Below are 15,418 nucleotides of genomic sequence, written 5' to 3' on the forward strand. Positions count from 1 at the left end.
ACCCTTCTGCCCAGGCTCTATTCCCTGCCCCACATGCCTTGGGGGCGGTCCCTGCCCTGCCTGGCCCCCAGAGGAGGATTCTGGTACCTGAAGCGGCTGCACTGGCCTCACACAGACAATATGAACATGTTTTTCATGTTTTTCACAGCTGTGAATTTGGTAGGGCCCTAACTATGAACAATGATTAGGGGGATGCTTCCAGCTGTCTAGTGAATATGCTGACATGGCTTCTATTTAGACCATCAGAAAATTGTATCACACAGGTTAATCCTATCAAATCCTGTACTACAGAATATGCAAAGCATAGTTTTTGCTCCCTGACCAGTGGCTAGCACCAGCTAGGTCTGGATTTGGCCCTTAGATTCTGGAGGCTATTCCTAGAACACTGATAGTTTTAAGGCAGGACAAACTTTGGGTTTATATGATCTGACATTGTTTCTCAAAGCCTTTTGAAGGCCTGATTCTAATGGACCACTCATGGCACATTTCATATGCTATACTTCAGATAGGCTTTTTCCAGACTGCTCCACTTCCACCCTTCTGCCCATGTAATACATCTGAAATCCTCCCTTGAGAAAATATACTATCTGAAGAAGTAATAGGAACAGATGAGCTAAGATGAAGAATCCGGTTCAGAACTAAAGTACCTGAAAATCAAGTACCACTTCACGGTATTTATTAAATACTGCGGAGCAGTGCTTGGGCTTAAATGATTTTTGGCAAATCCAGAAAAGGTCACTTAGCAATTATAAATAATGGAAATTGATGTTGCGGGACACATGGCCCCGCTATTTGGAAATTTATGATTAAGCCATATAAATGATGGGGTTTGAATGTGCATATGCATTTGGAATTAATCTTCTGCATATATGTGCGTCACAACCTTACAAAATTCTATGCTCTCCCTTGCCTGGAAGGGAGAGTTTATGGTTGAGTAAATTATCAGTCTTTTTTCCATCATCGTCATCATGACAAGGTTAGTGAAGGCCCAGGCTGGTAACTATTTCTGAGAATTTTTTGCAAGTCTGAAATAGTGTATATTTCCCAATGGGTTTATCTATGTCAATGGAGCATTTGGTCCATTAAGTTTAGTTTTAGTTATCACATGAATTTCTAGCTTAATTTTTCTGCTTAATAAACCTGAGAACTTGAGACAATATTAACAATTTAGTTTCTAGCAAACCTTCAAATGCATATGTGCTTCCTATCTCCCCTCTCCAAACATCTTGAACAATGCTTCCTGTCGCTAAGGAGGAGGGAAAGCTGCAGGTTACATGACCTCACTTTGCTAACTTTGAGAGGAAAGCACTGGGCAGTGGGCATTCCAGAGTCAGTCTCTGTCGACAGGGTGAGTGCTTCGCCTTACTGGCACCCCTATGAAGCCTATACTTGCCCTGAAGAGCTCAGCTGTGTGCCCCTCTTGTGCACGGTGCAACAAAGCATTGATAATTGTACCGGGCTTTCAACATAATAACGGCCACACTGGGTCAGACCAAAGCTCCACCCCGCTCAGTATTCTGTCTGTCAACAGTGGCTAATGCCAGGTGCTCCAGAGGGAGGGATCACAACAGGTGATCCCTCCCCTCTCACCCACCTCCAGGGAAACCGAGGGTAAGGACACCATTGCTACCCATCCTGGCTCATAGCCATTGATGGACCTAACCTCCATGAATCTGTCTAGCTCTTCTTTGAACCCTGTTAAAGTTCTCGCCTTCACTGCAGTGACTAAGTTACTCTGCTCAGTTCTGAGTGGTCCTGGTATCCCTGCTCCCATCCTTTATATGTGAGTTCCACGATTGGAAAGGAAAAGCAGTTTCTCTTTATCACTTGGGCCCATCTTGCCGACATTATCTGTTGTACTATATTAAATTGTCATGAAACCTACAGCTGGGCTAGACTGCCGTGGCTGAGAGTACCAGTCCTCATTCTTTTCTTCAACCTGGTGCTGCCAGCAACAGCGAGCAAGGGTCACCAGCCCAGTCAAGCTTTGTATGTGAGATGGCTTGAGTATGTCTTTATCACATCTAATTTGCCTGCCACCAGTCCGGACCACTAAGTACAAATGGTCAGCTGGTTAGGGATAGGTAGAGACCACAGCACCTTGTGTGGAGGACATACAAGACTGGAAATAAACTCTGTCTGATCTCCGGCCAGGCATTGTATGCTCCACAGCGACATTTCTCAATTGTTGGGTCAGGAACCCTGGGAGGAGTAGGCTTTGAAAATTGTATTACAATCTAAAGCAATCTGCCCTTGCACCTCCATTCCTCACACACCCTTATTCTTCAAGATCAACTATTGTCAGGATCTTAAAACCCACCAATTAGATAATTCAATTGTTAACATTCATATATGTTACATGTACTATAAAGTAAGAATAAGGGACACTCAAAATGTTTAACTTTGCATAAGGGTTTGCCAACTTGAAAATCGAAGAAACATTGCTCTGTGGCACAGACAGGAAATACGAAGCTGTTGAATGGTCTCCAACCTTTCATTTTGGCCTCACGCCTCACATCTGCTCAGATAGCAGAAACGCCTTTTAATCATTAGAATTTACTTGATTAACTTGAGAGCTTATGTAAAGCAGCAGTCTGAGCTTTCCATTGACACTGTGCCCCTGCTAAATGCAGATGCAAATGTGTTAGCAAGCCCTGTCCATGGAGTGCCAAGAAAGGAGCGCATGATACCTGATGTCTCAGATGGCATCCCATCGATCAAACTTGCTAGTTCACGGAGAATGTTAATGGCAGATTTGCTTATGGATGGCCCTGACTGTTCAGTTCCAATGTAACCTCTGAAAACAAAAAGGAATACAAATGAAGGGTTGGGCAGGTGGGAAAGAGGCTAGACTCTTACTCCTCTCTGGTGGATTTCAGGAATCAATCAATGGAGGTCAATGAAGCTGTACTGGGGAAAAACGAGCTGTAAGTGAAACCCAGATCAGACCCAAATTCTACAATGAGTAATTGAAGAGGTCTCGCCATTTTCAAACACCAACTAAATTAAACCAAATTAAGCATCTGTTGACTGCATTGAAAGTAACCCAAACATAGTTTGCAATCCCAGAGGATACATTCCATACTTCATGTCTGTTAAGGACTTACAGTGTGTGTACCATTGCAAAATGTGCTGAAATTAAGACACTACCACAAAAAAGTTACAGTAAGAACATAAGAATGGCCATACTGGGTCAGACCAAAGGTTCATCCAGCCCAGTAGCCTGTCTGCCGACAGTGGCCAATGCCAGGTGCCCCAGAGGGAGTCTAAAATGCAGACATGATCTGTAGCTGATACATGAGGGGTCTTCTTCTCCCACCATGGGCCCTGTAGAGGGATGATGGGGCACTGTAATTTTGCTCACTGATGACCTAATTCAGCAAACCACTGAGCATATCTTGTGATGTTCTGACTACCCTAAAATGCCATTGGCTTTAAGGGGAAGTGGGGGCACTCAATAATCTGGAAATAGATGCTCAAAACTTTGCAGATTCAGGCTCTGAGATACACCAGAAGTCTCTGGTGGCATGGATGGAGAGTGATCATACAGTTTAACTCCAGCTTCAGTACTGCATAAGCAATACCATGCACAGTATATTCGACACAGTCTTAAATAGGAGATAACAGTGAGTAGCAGCTATTTCTGTTCCTTTTACACTGACAAGGCTTCTTCAGATATGGGATTTAAACTCTCTCCGATAAGGAACAGAGGCTGAGTTAAAAAGAAATTCAGATGATGAAGTGGAAGGAAGGTCGCAGGGGAATAAAAAGGAAATAAGGGATTGCAAGGAAACAAAAGCAAATGAGAAGGAGAGTAACAGAGCAAGGCTGTGTTGACTCAGATTCAGAAGGCCTAAAAGCTGCCCTACAGTGCATATCTGCAATATTACTGATTTCAGTGAAACTACTGCAGAATTTGGCCTTGAATGCTCATTGATTTTAAATCTTGATTAATAAGATTGATGGTCTAAAGGGTGATGGTCACCCTTTAGCTAGTCCAACTGAAATGATTAGCTAAAATAAATACAAAAAGGAATGGCTTTTTCCAAAGTGAAAAGTGTTATCTTGGTTCAGAAGTTCCCCTGACTGCAGAGTATTTTTAATGATAATAATGTATACTTTACACTATTATACTATCACTTGTTTCTAAACATCTCACAGCAATTTACAAATGTGAATTACTGATCAAATCACTGCTGTGAGGAGTGAATGGTGTTATCTTAAGTTTACTGATGGGGAAACAGGCACAGACCCTCAAAGGCACTTAATTTTCATGTTAGCAGCCTAAATATCCTAAGGCCCCAGTTACCTGTCAATAAAGTGTCAGTAGCAGAAAGGAGAGTAGGACCCAGCCATCCTGATGCCCAGTACTCTAAACTCATCATTTTGGGTATGTCTACACTACAGAGTTTTGTCGCAAAAACGGCTGTTTTTCCAACAAAACTTGAGGAACGTCCACACTGCAATTGCGTTCTTCTGCAAGAAAATCAAAAGAACAGTGGGGGTTTTCCGGCATTGGTAATCCTCATTCTATAGGAAGAAGCCTTTTTCTGAAAGAGCTCGTTAGCAAAAAGGCGTGTGTGGATTGGGAAGAGGGAGTTCTTACGGAAGAAGAGGAAAGAGGAAAAAGCACAGGTGCCCTGGTGGCCATTTCGTCCATAGCAATTACAGCTTACATGCAAGAGAGCATCCATTCAGTCTGGATGCCCTCTTTTGAAAAAGCAGATTGCTTTTTTGATGCACTTTTGCAGTGTGGACACTCTCTTTCAGAAGACTTTTTTTTGGAAGATCTCTTCTGAAAAAAGCTTCATCTGAAAGTAGCCTGTAGTCTAGACGTAGCCTTTTAGACAATACTGCTTCCAGCTCTTTCTCTTACTAAAGGCATGGTTTTACTTTTTCTGAAATATGAATAATGTTGTTTGTTGTTAAGAGCTTTCCCACTCCTCCTTCCCAACCACAGAGGTGAAATAACTCCTTAGTTACTGTCATGGGTCAGAACACAATCAGAAATGCAGGATTTTCAAGCAGCAAATTACAACTGATGATTCTGAGTTCAAAAAGCTGGAGGCAAAACTAAGACAGTGCAATGCTAGCAAAAGTCCTCAGGCAAATAGCACAAACATTTATCGTCAAGAGAGGCTGTTCAGTACATAGTGTCCTTACAACCTCTCCAGGTGCTTACGACCTCTCCAATGCCTGCCAGTCTCATCTGGGATCATCTCCCTGATCCTCCACTATGGTACTATGTATCTATTTGTGGGAGGGTTTTGGAAATCTACAGCCCCCCCTGCATACAGTGAGTTCAGCTTTCAACCACCTTGCTCCATAACTGGGGTAAAGAAAGCATATTTATGTACCGTATTTTCCGGCGTATAGGGCGACTGGGCGTATAAGACGACCCCCTATCTTTTTAATTAAAAGATAGGGTTTCATCTTATACCCCAGCGCCCTTCCGCCTCCTTTGCTCCCGGTGTCCCTGGTCTGCTGGAGATGGTCCCCAGCAGACCAGAGGCACCGGGAGCAAAGCCGCCAGGAGCGCCTGGGCTCCCCCCCGCCGGAGCCCCTCCGCGGCTTTGAAAGCCTCGGGGGAAGCCGGCGGCGGGGCATCCCAGGCGCGCATGGGCTGCCCCCCCTCCGCAGCCCCTCCGCACCGCCGCGGAGGGGCTCCGGAGGGGGGGCAGCCCATGCGCGCCTGGGATGCCCCGCCGCCGGCTTCCCCCGAGGCTTTCAAAGCCGCGGAGGGGCTCCGGCGGGCGGGCAGCCCATGCGCGCCTGGGATGCCCCCCCGCCGGCTTCCCCCGAGGCTTTCAAAGCCGCGGAGGGGCTCCGGCGGGCGGGCAGCCCATGCACGCCTGGGATGCCCCCCCGCCGGCTTCCCCCGAGGCTTTCAAAGCCGCGGAGGGGCTCCGGCGGGCGGGCAGCCCATGCGCGCCTGGGATGCCCCGCCGCCGGCTTCCCCCGAGGCTTTCAAAGCTGCGGGGGGGCTCCGGCGGCGGGGCATCCGGCGTACAAGACGACCCCCGATTTTTGGGGGATGTTTTTTAACTTCAGAGGTCGTCTTGTACGCCGGAATATACGGTATTCTTTGTTCCAGGTGCCATGTTCTTGTCACAACCTGCAGAAAGTCCCTAAGTATTTGACAATACCCATGGACACAGAAAAGCATCCTAGATGGGTCCAGCAACCTCTGATGCACAGCTCTATGACTGATACGCAGGGGACCCCAAAAATGTAAGGAGTTGGTGGTCAGCTTGTCATATACCACATTTAGAAAGGTGAGTTGCTCTGATGCATAGGAAGCCATGGGTGTGATTAAACTACACCCCTCTGCTGACAGAGGGATGTAGATTAGGCACATCGCTATTGCAAATGAAGCAGGGATTTAAATATCCCGTGCTTCATTTGAATAGATTTGGCTGCCGCTTTTTGCCGACGTGGCACTTTGCCGGCAAAAAGCGGCAGTCTAGACAGGGATCGGTCAACCAGGAAAGCCTTTTCCGACCAATTCTGTAAACCTCGTTGCACGAGGCATAAGGGATCAGTCAGAAAAGGCTTTCCTTGTTGACCAATCCCTTTCTGGACTGCCTCTTTTTGCCTGCAAAATGCCGCGTCGTCAAAAAGCAGCGGCCATTTCTATTCAAATGAAGCGCAGGATATTTAAATCCCCGCTTCATTTGCAACAGCTGTGTGCCTAATCTATATCCCTCTGTCGGCAGTGGGGTGTCATTTAGAGACACCCCCTTTGCCTCTCTAAAATAGGAGGAACCTGAGATCAGCTGGGGTAATTTTGCTAACAGACCCTTGGTTACCACATCAGGAAACTGGGGGGCTGGATTTTGTGTGTGTGTGTGTGTGTCTTGTTTCTCAGATTTGCTTTCCCTCAAAGATCCATTCAAGCCTGATTATTGACCATCCAGTCACACTGGAAGGCTCAAATACTCCGTTAAGAATTTGCTCGAGGCTGGCAACTGTAAGGAAGGCACCAAGCTTCATTGGAGATGGGATTCCAGTAAGTCTGATGTTGTCTGCTCATAGTGCTTTGTTTTTAATTTCTCTCTGCATGTGCACTGACATGGCCAGATTCCCCTGCAGTGAAACCAGTGAGATGTCATTAGTATAAGAAGGAATCTGACCCCGAGACACTTATGGAAGCATCTGAAGGGTCAATTAACAATAAAACAATCATGACATAAATATGTAATAACCCAATTCCTGCACTGTATTGTATGCAAACCAATATCAAAGGCAATTTGATACTGGGACAGGAATGGGCCCTGGATTTTCACTTTAGGCTGTAGTAGGAATAAATAAAAATGTAATGTATGACATTGCAAGGTTATGTGCAATATCCATGCCCTGATTCTGTCATATTTAGTGAGAAAAGTCTCTCTAATATCTAATATTATGTGATTTGGAGAAATTACCTGATCTTCCACTCGCTGGTCCCTACTCTCCTGCAACAGGGCATAACTAGCACTCATTGAAGATACTTGTGTCCTGCAGCAGGGAATGAGTGAAGGGGGTGAGTGAAGTAAATGTGGGTAACCCCATTAACCTTACAATGAAATAAAAATATTTGTTATATAATTTAAGCATACTGCAGTTGTTATGCTACCCAAACACCCAGGGAGATTAAGCCAGACAATGATCATGATTAATTAGTGCACTGATGCTTGCAGTTTAAACCCAAGACACTATCTCAGTTCTACCCTTTTGCTGCCAGGGAGTAACTAGCCACTGAGACTTCAAACAGCAGAGCAGGGCTGAGACATATCAAGACACCAAAAGACCTGAGGAATCTAAACTGTTTCTACCTCATTGTTACAATGCAGCTCTTCTATCATCCCCCCAAGTCTCCAGACTTTCAGCACTGGCCTCCTTTCCTTTGTTTTGACAAGAACTGTGCACATTTACCGTGCTTTATATAAGTTCTTCATCATCATCACTTCTCTGTGGAATTCTCTGTCTAATCTTTGGGCTATTTGATTAGGTGTTCTTTTTGTTAGGTATTCATCTGGCCCTCATTACTGTAGTGTCTGAGAATCACACAGTCTTTAATGTATGTAGCCTCACCGCACCCAAGAAATGGGGAAGTGCTATTATCCCATTTTACAGAATGGAAATGGAGCAACTGAGGCACAGTGAGACTAAGTGGCTTGCTCATGATCACACATGAAGCAGGGTCATCCAAGTCTTAGACTATTGTCCATCCTCCCTCTTTTGTATTAATCATTGATCTGTCTGATTCTGTCATAGCCACTCCTCTAGCTGTCCTATCACCCTGTGCATATATCTTCGTCTGAGGCTGAAAATTCCATTCTAGCTGATCAACTGTTATCATCAGTGGGAGTAGGACTGAGCAAGCTAATGGAAGCTCTGATATTAAGCTCATAAAAGCAGCATTGGGTCCTCAATTATTAAGTCTCAACAAGTTTCAAGTAGATTTTTTGTGAGACTGGTATACTTTTCCACTACAAAGAGAGCAAAAACAGTCCTTTTGGCACATCCAATAATACTTTCTGTAGGAAGCAGACATACAGCTTGTAATAAATTCAAGACCGTAATAGAAAGTTACCCAACAGCATTCAGCTGAAGACACAGGGGGTTATGATATAAGACAATGTTTCAATCCAATTAACTAAGTGCATGCAGTTCCCATTAAGACGGGCAAAACACCAATAAATGTGGAACAAAGAAAGCAAATCTGTATCCAGAGCATTTTACTAAATAAACATTTTTTTAAGTGCAGACACTGGCTTCTGCCCACTTCTGTTTTTGAAATAATTGATGTGATCTAAGCTGGAGAAGCTGGTTTTTACTATAGGTGAATCAATGCTGCATCCAGAAATGAACTGAATAGTGAGACGTGATTCTTTAAAGGAATGCTACATTGTTAGGGTTACCAGGTAGACCCCCCCTAAAATACCGAACACACTTGATCGTGGGCGGGGGAAGAAGGGACCAGCCAGGAGGAGGGCGGGAGGTGGGGCTGGCAGGGGGTCAGGGGTTGGGAGACACAGGGCTGGCCGGGAGGAAGAGGGGCCGGGAGGAAGATGGGGCAGGAAGCAGAGCTAGGGGGAGATCGGGGCTTGGAGGGGCTGGACAGGAGGGGGGGCCGGAGGAAGGGGGACGGGAAGCAGAGCTGGCAGGGGGGTGCAGCCACTGGCTGCAGCTGGAGTCCAACAGGCCACGCCGCCCCCGGCAGGCACTCCCTCTAGTTGCTAGTATAGGCCAGGAGGGGGTGGGGGGAGTGGCTGGGGGCGCGGGGCTTCTCTGCACGGAGGGGGAGGGGGGTTGGCCCCGGGGCAGGCACGTACTAGTTTCCCTGGGGGGGGGAGGAGAATGCTGGGAGGAGGGAGATGCAGGGGACTCTCTGCCTCCACTGGCACCCCACTCCCCAGCCCTCACTCCCGAGCCACAGAATGCTGTCCCCACTCCTCTGGCTCCAGCCACAGAACTCTGTCCCTATTCCCGTCCCCACTCCCAAACTCTGTCCCCACTCCTCGAACTCGGTCCCCACTCTCCTGTCCCCAGCTACAGAACTCTGTCCCTATTCCCATCCCCACTCCCCGAACTCTGTCCCCACTGGCACTCTGTCCCCTGCTGCAGAAACCTGTCCTCTGCCCTCCCAGCACCCTGTTCCCTCTCCCCTACCCCCAGCCGCAGTACTCTGTCCCCACAAAATGTATAATTATAAATGCTTCATTTTAGATTTAAATAGCATGAATAAAAAACAGACCATTTATTTCATAACTATAAACACGTGATTTTAATTGTATGTATCGCATAATTTAAAAATAAACTGTTTATCAGAGTGTGTAAGTAAGGGTTGGGGATAACAAGTGATGGACAGGAGGAGAATAGAGAGGGTGGGGCTTCAAGGAAGGGGCAGAGCTTCAAGGAAGGGGCGGGGCGGTAGATCTTCGCCTGTTCTGAGATTTAAAAAGTGATCTTGGGTGTAAAAAGGTTGGAGACCACTGGTCTAGATCCTAACTGGAACGTCCCTGAATTTCAGGAATGTTTGGTATAAGGGTTCTTGTCTAGCCCATCACAGAGAAAAGGGGCTATGAAATTCAGCTGCAGGACATTATCTGTAGCCACAGCTATAAAAAACAAACAATCTAATACAAACCATCAGGCTGCAGACTCATGCTTTTTTAACACTGCTTGAACTGTGCTGCGATTACCCAGAAATACACTGCCCATTCCACTTTTTACCTAAGCATTCTAAAGCTCACTGCAACAGACAGCAGGGGAAATGTGAAGTCAGGGCTAAATAACAAGAGTAAAAATTGGTAACTGAAGCCTAAATTGCTGTGATGATTCTCAGAAAATAATCTCTATTGGCAGCTGCATGGTTGGAGGATAGAACTTCTAGCACATCCTCCAAGTGCGCTCACCACAATTTCCCAGAGCCTGAAATCTTTTATAACCCATCCCCCTCCAGCTAAGCCACCGGTACTATGGTTAACAGAAATCAGTAGATCTTCAAGAGGTTATTTTGTGACCAAAGTGGAATTGCTGTGTAATAGTCTAAGAATACCATACTAAAACAATTTTATGAACGTTGTGTGCGGCCTGGTTGGTGAGGTGAAGTTACTGTGTAATGCATCGTAACATTTTTTCTCATTGAATGTTGTAACCTAATAAGGGGCTGTGGGAAAAGCAAGCAGGAAAGCAAGAGCTAAATATGAGAAACCCTTCCAATAAACATGAGTGGCAATTACAAGACAACGGGATATTTTTCAGTTCCAATTGACACTGTTGTTCTGTCAAGGCTGGGAATGAAGACATCCAAAGAACACTAAACAGTTCAAAAGCCATTCGCAGCAGAGGGGGGAGTGACTTATCAGGGGCTGTCAGGAGGACAAGTTGACACAGACACTAAACTCTGCGGAGGAGTCTGAAAGGGTTGGCTCTCTCCCCAGTTCCAGGGAATGGTAAGCCTTCTGGAAAGACAGGCTTGCATGCTGGTTATTTATTGTTTTAAGATCTGTTTTCTCCTCAATGCTTTTGTTCTAAATAAATAATAGTTTGCTTTAAGAAATCTGACTGGTAACTGGTTACCACTGTTGTTGCTCCTGGAAAGAAAATACAATGGGTGATGAAGATAAGACAGGCCTGCTGTGATTTGAGAGAGGGAGAATCACCCTGATTCCACTCCATGATAGAGATAATGAGCCCTGCAGCAGATGAATTATAAGGACCTGGAGAGGTGAGATATGCACTTAGTCCTGGACCCGTGATGCACTGTGTGAGAATCATAGAATCCTAAGGCTGCAAGAGACCTCAGGAGGTCATCGAGTCCAGCCCCTCTGCCCAACCGCAGACCAACCGCAACTAAATCTTCCTAGCCAGGGCTTTGTCAAGCTGAGACTTAAAAACCTCTAGGGATGGAGATTCCACCACCTCCCTAGGTAGCCCATTCCAGTATTCACCACCCTCCTAATTAAATAATTTTTCCTAATATCCAACCTAGACCCCCCCACTGTAGCTTGAGACCATTGCTCCTTGTTCTGCCCTCTGTCACTACTGAGAACAGCTTCTCTCCACCCTCTTTAGAACCTCCCTCCAGGAAGCTGAAGGCTGCTATCAAATCCCCCCTCACTCTTCGCTTCTGCAGACTAAATAAGCCCAAATCCCTCAGCCTCTCCTCATAGGTCATGTGCTCCAGCCCCCTCATCATTTTGGTTGCCCTCCGCTAGACCCTCTCCAATGCGTCCACATCCTTTCTGTAGTGGGGGGCCCAGAACTGGACGCAATACTCCAGATGTGGCCTCACCAGTGCCGAATAAAGGGGAATCATCACTTCTCTGGATCTGCTGGAAATGCTCCTCCTAATGCACCCTAATATGCCATTTGCCTTCTTGGCTATAAGGGCACACTTTTGACTCATATCCAGCTTCTCATCCCCAGCTCCTTTTCTACAGAACTGCTACTTAGACAGTCGATCCCCATCCTGTAACAATGCTTGGGATTCTTCTGTCCCAAATGCAGGACTCTGCACTTGTCCTTGTTGAACCTCATCAGATTTCTTTTGGCCCAAGCCTCTAATCTAGGTCACTCTGGACTCTATCCCTGCCCTCGAACGTATCTACCTCTCCCCCTAGCTTAGTGTCATCTGCAAATTTGCTGAGGGTGCAATCCATCCCCTCATCTAGGTCATAAATAAAGATGTTAAATAAAACCAACTCTAGAACTGATCTTTGGGGCACTCCGCTAGAAACCAACCACCAACCAGACATCGATCACTACCCATTGGGTCCAGCAATCTAGCCAGCTTTCTATCCACCTTCCAGTCCATTTCTCCAATCCATACTTCCTTAACTTGCTGGCAAGAATGGTGAGAGATGTGTGTAACCCATCTCCAGCTATCTAATGGGGACTGATCAAAGGCTGGATGTCCAGATGGCAGCAGGTGTCAAGCGGAATGCCTGATTGCAAAGGATGCAAGAGGTGTCCCAGCCATGTTACTACCCCCTCCCCCCGCGTGAATTCTCTCTGTGCCACCTGAGGAGGTCCCGGACAACCTGCCTCAGGCCTTGCCCTCACTTCTTCTCCGCTCCTCCTCTGCCCCCCATACTGCCTCTTCCCCCCATGCCTCCTCCCCCAAGCGACAAGGCCCAAGGGACTGGTGGGATGCCTGGCACCTGCAGCAGGGGTCAGGCCACTTGCACACCCCAGCAGTGGTGGGAGGAAGTGGAGCAATTCAGCTCCACTCCCTCCAGCTAACGGCTCCATCGTTCTGCTTCACACTCGTGAGTGTGTGGATGGGCTTTGGGTTGGGACCAGTGATGAAGGGTTTGGGAATGCAAGAGGAGGCTCCAGGCTGGGTCCAAGGGGTTCAGAATACTGAAGTGGGTTCTGAGCTGAGGCAGTGGGTTGGGGCATGGGAGGGATTAAGGGATGCAGGCTTCAGGCAGTGCTTATCTCAGGCAGCTCCCCAGAGGCAGCTCCTAGGCAGAGGCACCGTCAGGCAACTCTGTGCACTGCCTCCCTCTGCAGGCACTGCCCCTTCTGAGTCTATTGGTCACAGTTCCCAGCCAATGGGAGCTCCGAAGTTGGTGCTCAGCACAGGGAGCCCCCATGTCCATCCCTCCACTAGGAGCTGAGGTACATTTTGCCACTTCTGGAGGAGACATGTAGAGTTAGGTAGAGAGTAGGGATGATAAGTAGCAATTAATTTGATAGATAGAATTTCCATCGACTACTCCACTAGTCAATAGGCACTTCCGCGTTCCACTTTGAAATGTACAAGAGCCCCAGTGGGGGCTTTTGTGCATTTCAAAGTTGAAATGCCAGGTGGAGCCCAGGGCTAGCGGGAAGTTCTGCTGACTCTGGGCTCCTCTCAGGCGCTTCCGCTTTAAAATGCACAAGAGCCCCAATGGGGACTCCCCTCTGACCCCAGGCTCCATGTTCCGCTTCCACTTTGAAATGCAAAAGAGACTCTTGTACATTTCAAAGCTGGCATGCTGCGTGGAGCCTGGGGTCAGCTGATCCTGGGCTCCATGCAGAACTGATGCTTTGAAATGCCACGAGGAGCCTGACGCCGGGCTCCCCATGGCATTCAAAGTGGCAGTGCCGCAAGAAGCACCTAACCCCAGGATTGGTGCGGCGCTGCCACATATAAGTACCTCCCCCCTTGCTGCGACTATCCTGTCAACTATCCAATAAGCATTTGCTTATCAGATAGTCAACTAGGCCTTTACATCCCTAGTAGAGAGTCTGCCCAGCTCCACACCAACTGGACTTTTACTGGCCCGGTCTGCAGTGCATGTGAGTGTTTCATGTCTGGAACAGCCAGCAGCACTTCAGGTTAGAAATTGGGGAGTGCACTGGCAATGCTGGAAGGCTGGGCCTCTACATATATTTTGCTGAGTTCTAGTTGCTGCATTTTAGGCCTTCCATGTCATGGGCATCAAATTCAAAGCAAAATATATTTTTTTTAAATTAAAATTTGATAAGAGCACCTGATTTTGCAGTTGCTCTTACTTCAGTTCCAGTTCTTCCAAAGTCATATTTTGTTTAGTTAAAAGATTGAGGTGCCGATGAGCTTTTTAATCTTCCTCCCTTCTTTTACAGGAACATTAACATGCCTGTCAGAATTCTTTCTTGCAAAACAGTCGACATGATAAAATGTTGCAAACAATCCACTTTCCAAAGCAATTATTGCTACACTTAAAAAAAATGCATTCAATATGTGCTCTCACACTTTTTATTTCTTATTCACATTATTTTCTTCTGTTATTTACAAGAAAGACCCAAGTTTATACATCAGCTCCGTTCACTTGACAGGAGGAGGAAAATTGCTGGCAAAAGTCTTTTTGAAATTTCCCTTTCATGAGACCCAATGTGTCTCTTGCTTAGAGAGTAACTGACAGTAAGGAGAAGTATTGTAATCCTATTTTGTCACTGACCTTCTTTGTGATCTTGTCAAGTCATTTAATTTCTTTGTGCCTGAGTTTCCCCATCTGTGAAATGGGCAAAAAAAAACCCCAAATATTTAATTTTGTAAAATGTTTTAAGGCTGCTTATTCAGGATTGTTCTGACTGGGGTGGCTGAGAAGGTGATTTAACAGTAGCTCACCTGCTCACTTTGTCAGCATTGATTCCCATACATCTCTCTGAACAAAGACTGTAGCTTCTATCACAACTCTTTCAATGACCTTGGATGGCTGACTCATAGTCTTGTTTTTACTGAGCCTAGAGGTTGATGATAGGGAAATCCTTTAAGTGAAATGGATAAAAGTACAAAGTACCCCCTCATTGCTATGAGTCACTGTACCATCATTCTTTTTTTAGAGACAATGTAGGCTGCTCATAGGATTATATAAAATCAGGAGTGGGGAGAGAGAGAGAGTGTGTACACAATTTTTCCTATTTTATTTCCAAGATATACAATCCTATGTTAGCTAAGCACAAGCACCATAAAACTATTATAAATTGGTTTTTAAATGTAGGGCATTTTCTACTTACTGTGGTATCCCAAAGTGTAATGCAATCACTGGTCAGAAGAGGCTGCTAGAGCAGTGGCCGTGCCAGAAAGTACAGAAGGCAGCAGTACTGATAACTCACACCTAGCCCTGGAATTTAGAATGAGAGCTGGGTGAACAATTCAAAATGAAACCCAAAATTATTACATCTTCTTTCAGATTTCACTGCAAAATGGAAAGTTGGGGATGATCTACTTAGTTTTGCTGATGTTCACAGATCTTTAACTGAACCAAGGCTTTTGGGAAAAATGATGCAAAATTAGGGAGTTTTGAGTGACCGTCTCGTGAGCTTTTTGGATGTGTTAGAAAATTAAATTGAAAATGAAATTCTGAGAGCATAAGCTTCATCAGAAGGGTTACTGAATACAGCTTCTAATGACTCCTTAAGATCTGAAGTATCCACATTAAAAGCAAATTAATAGTAA

At 46.0% G+C, this 15,418-nt stretch overlaps 1 long non-coding RNA gene across 1 annotated transcript in view; it reads right to left on the minus strand.

Annotated features, from left to right (window-relative positions):
• The window catches only part of LOC112545640 (uncharacterized), a 51,125-nt gene extending 36,040 nt beyond the window's left edge, over nt 1-15,085 (minus strand). The window contains exons 1-3 of the long non-coding RNA XR_003089176.2: nt 14,977-15,085; nt 14,588-14,703; nt 14,418-14,471 (exon numbers count right to left, since the gene is read on the minus strand). This is a non-coding gene — a long non-coding RNA (uncharacterized LOC112545640). The remainder of the gene's footprint in view (nt 1-14,417; nt 14,472-14,587; nt 14,704-14,976) is intronic.
• Between the last annotated feature and the right edge of the window lie 333 nt (nt 15,086-15,418).

The sequence above is a fragment of the Pelodiscus sinensis genome, chromosome 14 (genome assembly GCF_049634645.1).
Source record: "Pelodiscus sinensis isolate JC-2024 chromosome 14, ASM4963464v1, whole genome shotgun sequence".
NCBI lineage: Eukaryota > Metazoa > Chordata > Testudines > Trionychidae > Pelodiscus > Pelodiscus sinensis.